The sequence below is a fragment of the Camellia sinensis genome, chromosome 8 (genome assembly GCF_055761805.1).
Source record: "Camellia sinensis isolate YWXY chromosome 8, ASM5576180v1, whole genome shotgun sequence".
Taxonomy (NCBI): domain Eukaryota; kingdom Viridiplantae; phylum Streptophyta; class Magnoliopsida; order Ericales; family Theaceae; genus Camellia; species Camellia sinensis.
Window position 1 is genome coordinate 140,959,205 of NC_138968.1, and position 10,587 is coordinate 140,969,791.

Consider the following 10,587-nt stretch of genomic DNA (forward strand, 5'->3'; position numbering starts at 1 on the left):
CCATTGAAAATAGCCTAATTGTGTGAATAGCGTAATGCTTCTATTTCACGCTTTACCCATTTGCCTTCATCGGTCTTATCAGCTGGTGTACTTGTTTTGCTTGATTACTTCTTATTATTTTTTTATTCTTTGCTTTTGGTCTGTTTAAAGGGTTGTTCTGAAAAATTAATTAAAAATTGATTCTTTTGACATTTTTTGATTTTTTTTAATTAAAAATATGTAAAAAAAGAAAAAAAAATAATGTGACATAAAATAAGTTAAAATTGACTTTTCACTTTATATTCTTCTCAAAAGAGGTCAAATCTACTTGCTTGATTTTGTTTTTATTATTTTTTTTTCATTATTTTTGTTTTACTTGGTTTGCTTTGTATATTTTATTTATTATTTTATTGTTGTTTATTTGTTGTGTTTTTTCCTATTCTTTTATTGATTTATTATTTACTTATTTTTTTTAATTATTATTCTTAGTTTTAGTCTGTGTTTGTTATTTTATTTTATTTTATTTTTATTATTATTTATTTATTGGAGTTTTTTTTAAGGTCCTTGGTATTAAGACTTTATAGTATAAAAGACATCTAATATTTTCATAATGTCTAAGGCCCCCCAACATTGATCCAGAGAAATTTCAGTTCAAAGAAATTTTAGCTCATAGAAAATTGGTCCAGAGAAAATTCACGTCACAGAAAAATTTCCTACTGTAAAATTTGCGTGTGTTGAACGTTTTCAAAAGTTTCTTAAGGCTCCATAATGCACACACTAACAGTTATCCTCTAACATGTAATGTAACGTTTCATTTATCAAAACAAAAATGTAATGTAACGTAATGCTTCAAGAATCTATTCTACAGATCTGTGCAGTGAACCCAGAAACTTTTATTCTCATAGTTACCAGTAGGCCAACAACCATTCCTTGGAATTCAAGAGAGTTAAAACCCAAAATCTACAAACCTAAAATGTGGTGTCTATTAACTAACCATCAGGTTTTACAATTGACAAATTCAACGCAGAACAAAGTTTAAGACAAAAATCTGACAAGAATTCAACCACTAAATCCATTCATTCCCCTAATTCTACCACTAAAGTTTAAGAATAATGTTTTAGAGCACTAAATTGGGAGCTCTAGAGCATCACTAATGATGTGGCACAGTGGCTCCCACCAAAGTGATGTGATGTTTTGGCTTGAGTTTGTTCTTTTTTTTTTTTTTTTTTTTTTTTTTTTTTTTTAAGCTCATATCAGTGGTCCAAAAATTAGTGGGATGAATCACCACTCAAAGTTTAAACTTTGTTACCAGTAGGCCAACAAAGTTTAAGAAAATTGATCCAAAGAAAATTTCCACTGTAAAATTCTCTGGACACATCACAGAGAAATTTCAAAAATTCTCTGGACTACCCAAACCCAGAGAAATTCTCAGACAAACATTTCCAGAGATTCTCTCATCCAGAGAACCCAGAGAAAATTCCCAGATAAATATTTCCAGAGAAATTCTCTCAACCCAAAGAATTTATCTGGACTCCACAACTCAGAGAAAATCCCGGATCCAAACTTAGAAGCAAAACTTATCAGCATCTTATCAAGCCATCTGATGACATCGTGAGCAAGATCCCTCTCTGCTTTGTAGATGGCAAGACTAGCCACGACTGAAGCCGCTGCTTCTTGATCGAACCCACTGGTGATTTCCGGTGAGTTGTTCCCGACCCATCTCCTCTCAGCTGTCGTCACCTTTTTTCGAATCTGGCCCAGATATGAAGACCAAGATTCGTGAACCTGTGTTAATTGAGCATCCTTCTAGGAGTCCAACAGCAGCTGATATTGCAGCGCTTGTTGACCGTAGACGACGATGACCGGGTATGACCTGTAATGAAGTATAGATATCTTCAATTGATGTGGTGAAGGTTTAAAGCTTATACCAAATTTCTCTGTAATACATGGGCTTGGGGTTGAGGGACCTTAGACTTCAACAAATAATATTGTGGATCTCTTCCATTACTAAAATTAGGAGAGGGACCTTAGATTAATTTTCCCTACTTTATTTGTATTTACTAGTTATTATTTTTTAAAATTGATAAAAATTAAGGCGCCAACACAAATTTTAATATAATGAATTCTATCATGACTTTAGTATATTAAAATTTTCTAATTTTAGTGAAGTGTAATAATGCATCATTTCTAAAGGAAATTTTTGTTCTTTACTACCAAATGTACTTCAAACAGACTAAAATTTATACTAAAAATATATTTTAATATTATATACATATTAATGAATTTTAAAATTAAAGTTCTATTTTTTAAGATAAGGTGTCATTACCTTAAAAAGTAAGACAAAATCCGATATCAATAACTAAGGACTTTTTATAAAATCCATTTAAAATGTTAGTTAGCTTTTTACCTTGTTAGTTAACTTTTTAACTTGTTGACTTTTTAGTGATTTTATCGTAAGACTAAAAGGCCTCATTTAGAATAAATTTTTGAATTTTTTTTATATAACTTTTATGAGAAAAAAAATAAAATGATTATGAGTTAGATATGATATTTTATCTTATTTGACTAAAATAATCTATTTAATCCTATATGACAATTTTAGAATGTTACGTTATTACGTTTAAACAAAAAATACACTTATGGGTTAAATGTGACATTTTATCCTATTTGACTAAAATAATTTATTTTGTACTGTATGACTATTTTAGAATGTTACGTTGTTACGTTTAAAAAAAAAAAACACACTAAGAAATTTATTAGTGTATTATATTAAAGTGTTAGATTTGAAAAAAAATACACTAAAGACATTTTCATCATTTTAGTAAATATCTGATTGTTAATACTAGTACGATTTCAAAAATCACCATTAGCATCCATTCTCAAAACAATACTAGTTAAATTCAACATTTGAACAAACATAATAGCACAACTGAAACAGATCTCTTGAAAATGGTAAAGTATATCACGTACTCCACAGAAAAAGACACCCACAACTTCCAAAAACTTAAAGAGTAAAGTTTCGAAACTCGAATTGGAGAGGCCCAAATGCCCCGAGTGCCAAAATGACGCCATTTTAGCGCACTTATTTATTTATTTATTTTATGTGTTCCTTTTCCTTCTTCATTCCTGAAATTGGTTTCAGAAAAAGAGAGAACAAAGAGGCAAGAGAAAGAGAGGAAGAAGAGAGGAGAAGAAAACAAAGAGAGGGAGCCATGGACGGAGATCACCACAACCTAACCCATACAATTTTCGCGAGGTAAGCAACTCCAGATGCGGTGGGTTTGATTTTGATTTTGATTTTGATTTTGTTTTAATTTTGATTCTGTGGGTTTGGTTTTGATTTTGGGATTGATTTTGATTTTGATTTTGATTTTGATTTTAGGTGTTGTGGTGGTGGAGCAGAAAATACAGAAGAAGAAGAAGAAGAGAAGAAACAAAGGGGTGGTAAAGCAGATCTGTGTATACACAGATCTAACTAGCACAGATCTTGTTTGATTTTTTTGATTTTTCCTCTCTCTGCTCTATCTCTTTCCTCTCCTCTATCTCTTTTTTTGATTCTGAGTTATGGAAGAAGAAAAGAAGAAAAATCAATGGAAGAACAGAAGTAGGAACATAGAGGAAGAAGAAAAGAAAAGAAAAGAAAGAAAAAAAAGGTGCCAAAACGACGTCGTTTTGGCACCTTGAGCCATTCGAACCTTAATGAATTCAAGCTACCTAGTGGAACTGAAACTTAAAACTGTGCAAATAATAAGTTCCTTCAAAGAGTTATGCTAGAGATCCCAAATAATCTGTCAAATTTTCTACTAAATCTCTCACATGGGTGTGGGACCCACACACATGTGGGTTTGTGTCGGTCTCATATCTATGTGAGAGGTTTGGTAGATTATTTGGGGTCGATAGCATTTTCCTACTTGAAAACTTAGAACTCAACTGATGCCTTCATGTTTAAGACTAACCCCCAATATTCTGGGACTCGTTGAGGATCACACCCTCGTATTTGACCTGGAACCACTTCATGGCATCGTCCTTTGTGACCCTGTGCTGAATTCCAACATGAGACTTGCACCTACAGCGACGCCCAACACGATAGCCTGGGCGTTCCAAGACAACATAGAAATCCATTCCATAAATGCCAATTGAAGGATCATACCTGTAAAATAAAATTTCGAAGTCAAACAAAGAAAGAGAATGCAAAGAAAAATAATAATTACAATAACAGAGAGGTACCAAAGTTCCAATGCCGCATCCCTATTTACCACTGAAGAATAAAAATTGAAAACTTATTTGAAGAACCATAACTGCATTAAGTGCATAGATACTGACAAGCAACAAGCATACCAATTTGCAAAACAAAACTTGATGAATGCCTCTAAAATCATAGTCGGATTGAAGAATTCTGTACATTAGCTGTCGTTAATGTGGAAATAATAACAAAATAGTGAGAATATCAATGCACTTCTCATATTCCCATACCATTTACATATTTCCATATCTTTTCACACATTTCTATAGCTTTTATACTTGGCATTTTCCTTCAAAAACATATCACCTATGTCATGGTCTATTCTGTCCTTGAGGTTGTCAAGGGTGGCAAGAGATATCACATAAAGCTAACAGCTTGTGGTGACATGGACTCGGTGATTTAATAAACTAGTTTTGTTGACAAGGTATAACTGCATCAGAAACAAAAGGACAAGATAACAAATAACTCCAGCAAATTTTAAAGATCACTAAGCATATAAAACATTTCCAAGGAGACATAGTAGTTAGGATAGGTAGAAGTCAGAAGTTTGAATGATTCTACTAGAGAACCTAACTTCAATATTTTTTTTCTTCTAAAACACAACCTGTATTACCCTTTTAAGTAATTGACTAAAAAAACTAAAATTTTACTCCCCAATATTTTGCTTTTGAGTAGGGATTTGTGGAGACAAAGGAGAAGCGTGAATGAAATACAAGCTTTATTTTTTTTTTCAATTTTCCCTTCTATTTTCCTTTCCCTCAACAAATACCCTCTCAAATGCTTGATCCAAACATGGGCTAAAAGAAAACCAATTCCCAATGCATCAGTCCAAATCAAAATAATTAGAAGCGATTAAATTCATCTTCTAGATCATATACGCCACAGCTCTACCAAACAAATACCGAAGTATAAACAGGATTTCTCATTAGTGCACCAATATGAAAACCAAATCAATGCATCAGTACATCATGTACAACATGGTATGGAGAACAAACTACACACATGATCTTATCATTCATAACTTCACTAAAGCCTTCATTCTTCAACAATTCAATAGGAAAATATCAACTGGCAAATCAGACAGTGAGAAAACCATGATAATGAACTTGGCATCTTTTCAATATCTTGCATATGAATAATCGTGGAATATATAGTCAAGTGAAAAGTAAGTAATATATGTCATAAGTTGTATAGTCAAGAATAGTAAGACTATAAGACCTTGTCGAGACCGTCTATTAGTCTGGCACCATCACCTTGTACACCAAATCAATCCAAATACTATATGCTCAGAATCTCAGATATAACTATCAACAACTACATAACGAGATAACTATGTTTAAATGCTTATTCCATGTAGAGAATGACTACAACAAATGTTGCTTTATACAGAGAAAATGAAGTCATATAAATATATCAGCTTACTTAATTCCGAGATCAATGTGCTCCTGAATACCAAAGCCAAAACAGCCAGTTTCAATGAAGTTCCTTCGCAGCAGCTCATATTCCTTCACCTTCAATCCACTCGCCAGAAGTTGCATTGCCTTCTCACCTCTGACTCTGACAACCTCTGACTGTGACATAGCAAGCAATCTTCTCATTACGCCTGATCCCAAAAGACCTTACAGTATATCTCGCTGTCAACCAGAATAAACCAGATAAGAAAATCACACAACAAATCACATAGCCCACTTATTAGTAGCCAAAAAAATTGAAACGTCGGTTTCTAGTTGGTTCAATTTAAATAAAATTATAAAATAAACCAATTGAACTAAGTAAAATGCTTTGCTTTAAGCTCTATTTAGCAAAGGCTACTAATTTTCATTTCAGATTTGATTAATTTACACATTCAAAAACAAGACTAACAATCAAGTCTTTCTTTCTTCTTTTTTTTTTTTTCCTTGGCAATCAAACATACGGTAGAAGCTTAAAGGTGTTATTTAGCTAACCGCAATATGAACAAGTTGAAGATTACATTTCATTAGCAAGCAATTAGAAGATAAGCTTAAACTTGTATATTTTATCTAGCTAACCAAATCATGAAAGAGTTCGCCAATTACAGTATAGAACGCAGGTCCAACAAAAATTGTGCATTTAGTTATAACAAATCATTTTGTAAACTAGGTCAGAAAAAAAATGATGAGAATATGGTTTCTCACAAAGGCAAAATGATTGGGGTTTCTCATCATTGTGTTTGGATGAACAACAAACAAAAAGGACAGCTATTTAAAATATAGGTATTTTGATTTTATACAGCACCTTCTCTCACCAATTATAGTGAAAAACAAAACACAAGTTTCAAGAGAGTTCTATTTCTCACAATTTCTCTCCATTTCTCATCTCCTTGATCATCCAAACAAGTAATCTCTTTCTCTCTACTTCTTTTCTTTTTTCACCAAACCCCTCAATTCAAATGGCGGTTAAGCATCTCCAATTCTTCACCTTTTCTTTCATCAAATTTAAATTTGATGAAAAAGTGTTTAAAAATCACCTCCAAATTCCAATCCTTTCATCAAATGTTCATCAAATCAAGGGAGGGTCATTTTTTTTCATCAAATTGAGAACTCATCAAATTTGAATTTGATGAAAATTTAAAAAGATGAAGCATTGGATATGATTTGTTTCATCAAATTTGATGAAAAGTGAAATTTGGGGTGAGAAGATAATTTTTTAAAAGATTTTGATCAAAATTTGAAGAATGGATTGGAGTAGTTCACATCATATCAAGTTTTTTACTCAAATTTAAAATCAAATTAGATGAAAAATTTAATGAATAATTGGAAATGGTCTAAGGAGGCTTTTCTTAAGAACCAAATAAATAATTTCTACTTCCCTAAATTTTCTCAGCATATTGCCACAAATAAGAATAAAATCATGCAACAAATCAGAACTGTTAATAACCAATGAAAATAACAAAAGTAAGTAAAAGATGGAAATTAATGCATAACTTTGTCTCTCTCAAGGAAGCCAAACAGATGTATTACGTATCCGACTGGTGGCTGTTAACAAAAATCACTTATAAATAAAACTTCAAAATTTTCTTGGCAACCAAACATACATAAATTGCAATTTTAGAAGTTCACCTTTGGAGAAAACAGGGGTTTGCCCACTAAGTTGCTCCAACACCTGTAGAGAACGATTAATACGGAATTGAATTTAAAAAAAAAAAAAAAAAACTAGATTTCAATCCGCAATTCGAGTCAGCACTGGGAGTGACGAGAATAAAAGTACCTTAGCGGCTCTGGGGAGGCGATCTCCACTTTCGCCAACGGAGATGTTGAGGACGAGCTTCTGGACCTTGATCTCCCTCATCGGGTTCGATAGCTTCCTCTCCGAAGCCTGCTTTTACAAGTACATATATCCATTCATAAGAATGAATTTGAGTGATGTAACAGAGAAATGAGAGAGAGAAAGAGAGAGAGAGAGACCATGGCTTGCTGTTGCGGTTGAGGTTGCAGTTGCCGAGGCAGACGTGAGTACTTTTAGGCCCCGTTTGATTTTAGGAATAGATCGGAGGAGATTGATGGTGAGGAAATTAATAACGAGTGGATTGTTAACGAAAGAGATTGATAGTAAGACCACTTTTGTTTGCGTGGACATGAGTTTGGGATTGGATTAATAGTTCAATAAAATTATTAATTCGATATTTGCTTAAACAATTGAACTATGGACTAATTATTTTAAACTTGACTATTAGTTAAGATAGGATACATAACTCAACGGATTCGTAGTCCTAGGACTATTAGTCATGGGAATGCTAATCTAATCCGCCCAAACAAACATGGGGATTAATAGTGAGAGGATTGATAGTGAGAAATTGTTAAATTATTTTTATATAAAATAATAAAATAAATAAAAAAAATATAAAAATTAAACATTAATATTTTTTAAAAAATTCTCAATATATAAAAAATAAAAAAAATAATTTTTTTTTAATCCCCTCACTATTTTTCTAATACCATCTCTTCCTCCTCACTATGAATCTCCCTTCCAAGGGTATTAATAATACCAAGCTATTAGTAGTCCAAAGGTCATCTCTCAAAACAAACAAGGTATTAGTAATATCAGGACATGTTTGATTGGGTGGATTAGAGTGTGGGATTAGGATTATTAATCCGTGGGCTCAATTATCCTATATTTGTTTTAACATTTTTGTTTAGGATTATTAATCCAATGGATAATTAATCCAACAAATTTGTAGGATTATTAGTAATAGGGTAGGGGTGAGATTATTAATCCAATGGATATTAATCCAATTGGATAGTGAATACCACACTAATTTACTAGGACTATTAATACTTCACTATTAATATTGTGAATCAAACATGACCTTAAGGTATTAATAGTCCCAATCCCCTTTCTATAACCCCAAACAAACGGGGCCTTAGGCAAAATAAAGTAGTTAGGACTGGTTTAGCAACTCTCATATAATTTAAAAAGTTAAAAAGATATACAAAAAAATAAAAAAGATATGACTATTCACAAATAAAAAATATTAAAAAAATATTTTATATATGTTTTTATAATACAAATCAGAGAGTGGACGTGACAACCGTTCTTGTGATTGAGATCGGGCCATTACACACTTTCGTAGGGGCAAAAAAAAAATTCATAGGTAAAGTTACAATATTTAATGGTAATATTAGGCCCTTGGGGCCCACTAAGGGTTTCGTTTTGATAATCCGAATCGTTGAATATGTAGAACTCGTCGAGTAATATATATTTGTAAAAAATCACATTGATCGGATATCGTTAACTATATGATTAAATCAGTTTTGTATAAAAAAAAGGATGGAGTGATAGTTAACTATTGAAAAAAAACTAATCCGATCATATAGCTATCGATATCCGATCAACGTGATTTTTTACAAGCATATACTACTCAACGAGTTGTAGATATTCAATGGTTCAGATTATCAAAACGGAACCCTTAGTGGCCCCCACGGACCGACCATCATTGCCCAAACACTTTGCCCCGAAGGAGGCAATTATTTTCTGTGAGACATGCTAGGGCAACCGCATGGCAGCCGTACGACCAATCAAATTTCTTCCACTATACACTTTATTTATATAATTTTTTATTACACATATTTTCGTAAAAAAACAAAAAAATTAACCTAAACATCCATCTTTTTTTCCTTAACTTTTTAGTTCAAAAAGACAAAAAATATACTTATTTAGGGCACTCCAAACAACCTCTTAGTTTTCTGTGTACTTTGAGAGGACATTATAGGAAGCATGGTTGGAGGTGTAATGCGACGGGGTGGAGCAAAATGGGGAAGAAATCCTAATATGTTTGGATTGAGTGATTTGGAGAAAAAAGAAAAGAAAAGAAAAGAAAAGAAAAGAAATTGAGAAATATGTATTGTTTTTTTATTTGTTTGGATAATTTAAATGAAGAGAAATAGAGTTTTTTCAAAAGTGGAAAGATTGAGAGAGAAAAAAAAATCAACATATTCCTATATTTTTATAATATCAATTTTGTCCTTGTAAAAATAAAAGAAATAAAATGATTAAAAATATAAAAAGGTTATCTTGGTAATATAACATAAAATAAATTTTTTTTTTTTTATGAAATCTAATCAAAAAAGAAGGAGAGAAATTACATTCATTTCTTTTCTTTTATTTCTTACTTATCTAAATAAGAATAAGAGAAATCACAATAATTTCTTTTCTTTTCTTTTCTCTTATAACTTAAGTAATTCTTTCTTTTATTTTCTCTCCTAAATTCCCAAACATAGTAGGGTTAGGGCTTGGGATCTTCTATTTGCACACACCACTTTCTCTTTTTTCACACACTTAGTGATATTTTTTTTATTACATTTTTATCTTAAAATAAAATTACCAAAATATCCCTTTCTTCTTCAACCAAAACCCTAACCCTAATACCCAACACAGTCCCTTCCCCTCCGGTCGTCTCCTTTCTCAACACAGTCCCTCCCTCCGTCACCTTCCCTCAGTTCCCCATCTTCTTGAATCGAAGGCCCTCCTTACCTCGTCGTTCGTCGCTCACTCACTCTCCCCACCACCCCCGTAACGCCCCACTTCGCAACGTAACACCATTGCCGCCGCAGCTCCCACCCCTTCGCGATACTCAATTTGCACAGAGAGAGAGAGAGAGAGAGAGAGAGAGAGAGAGAGAGAGATAGGAGCATCATAGAACCTAAATTTGGGAAGAAGACTCATTTTCTTACCATGTGGACTACCAGTATCGAAAGAATCGCATCCATTTAGAAATCAACCATCGAACCAATGAATTTGGTTTGACCATTAACATCTGAACAAAACACATTGGCTTGACCATCAACATCCCAAACCCCCTTTTCGCGACTGAGAGAGAAAGAGAGAGGGAGGGGATGAGGTGGGGG

At 32.7% G+C, this 10,587-nt stretch overlaps 1 long non-coding RNA gene and 1 pseudogene across 2 annotated transcripts; one reads left to right on the forward strand and one right to left on the reverse strand.

Annotated features, from left to right (window-relative positions):
- Positions 1-963: 963 nt before the first annotated feature.
- Positions 964-7,672, reverse strand: LOC114292191 (large ribosomal subunit protein uL5z-like; annotated as a pseudogene). Its single transcript, XR_014338339.1, has 5 exons — positions 7,451-7,672; positions 7,303-7,345; positions 5,645-5,856; positions 3,936-4,129; positions 964-1,852 (listed from the first exon to the last, which is right to left on the reverse strand). The product of XR_014338339.1 is annotated as a large ribosomal subunit protein uL5z-like (transcript).
- Positions 2,983-4,163, forward strand: LOC145797158 (uncharacterized). The gene is made up of 2 exons (XR_014338340.1): positions 2,983-3,235; positions 3,362-4,163. It is a non-coding gene; the product is annotated as an uncharacterized LOC145797158 (long non-coding RNA).
- Positions 7,673-10,587: the final 2,915 nt, after the last annotated feature.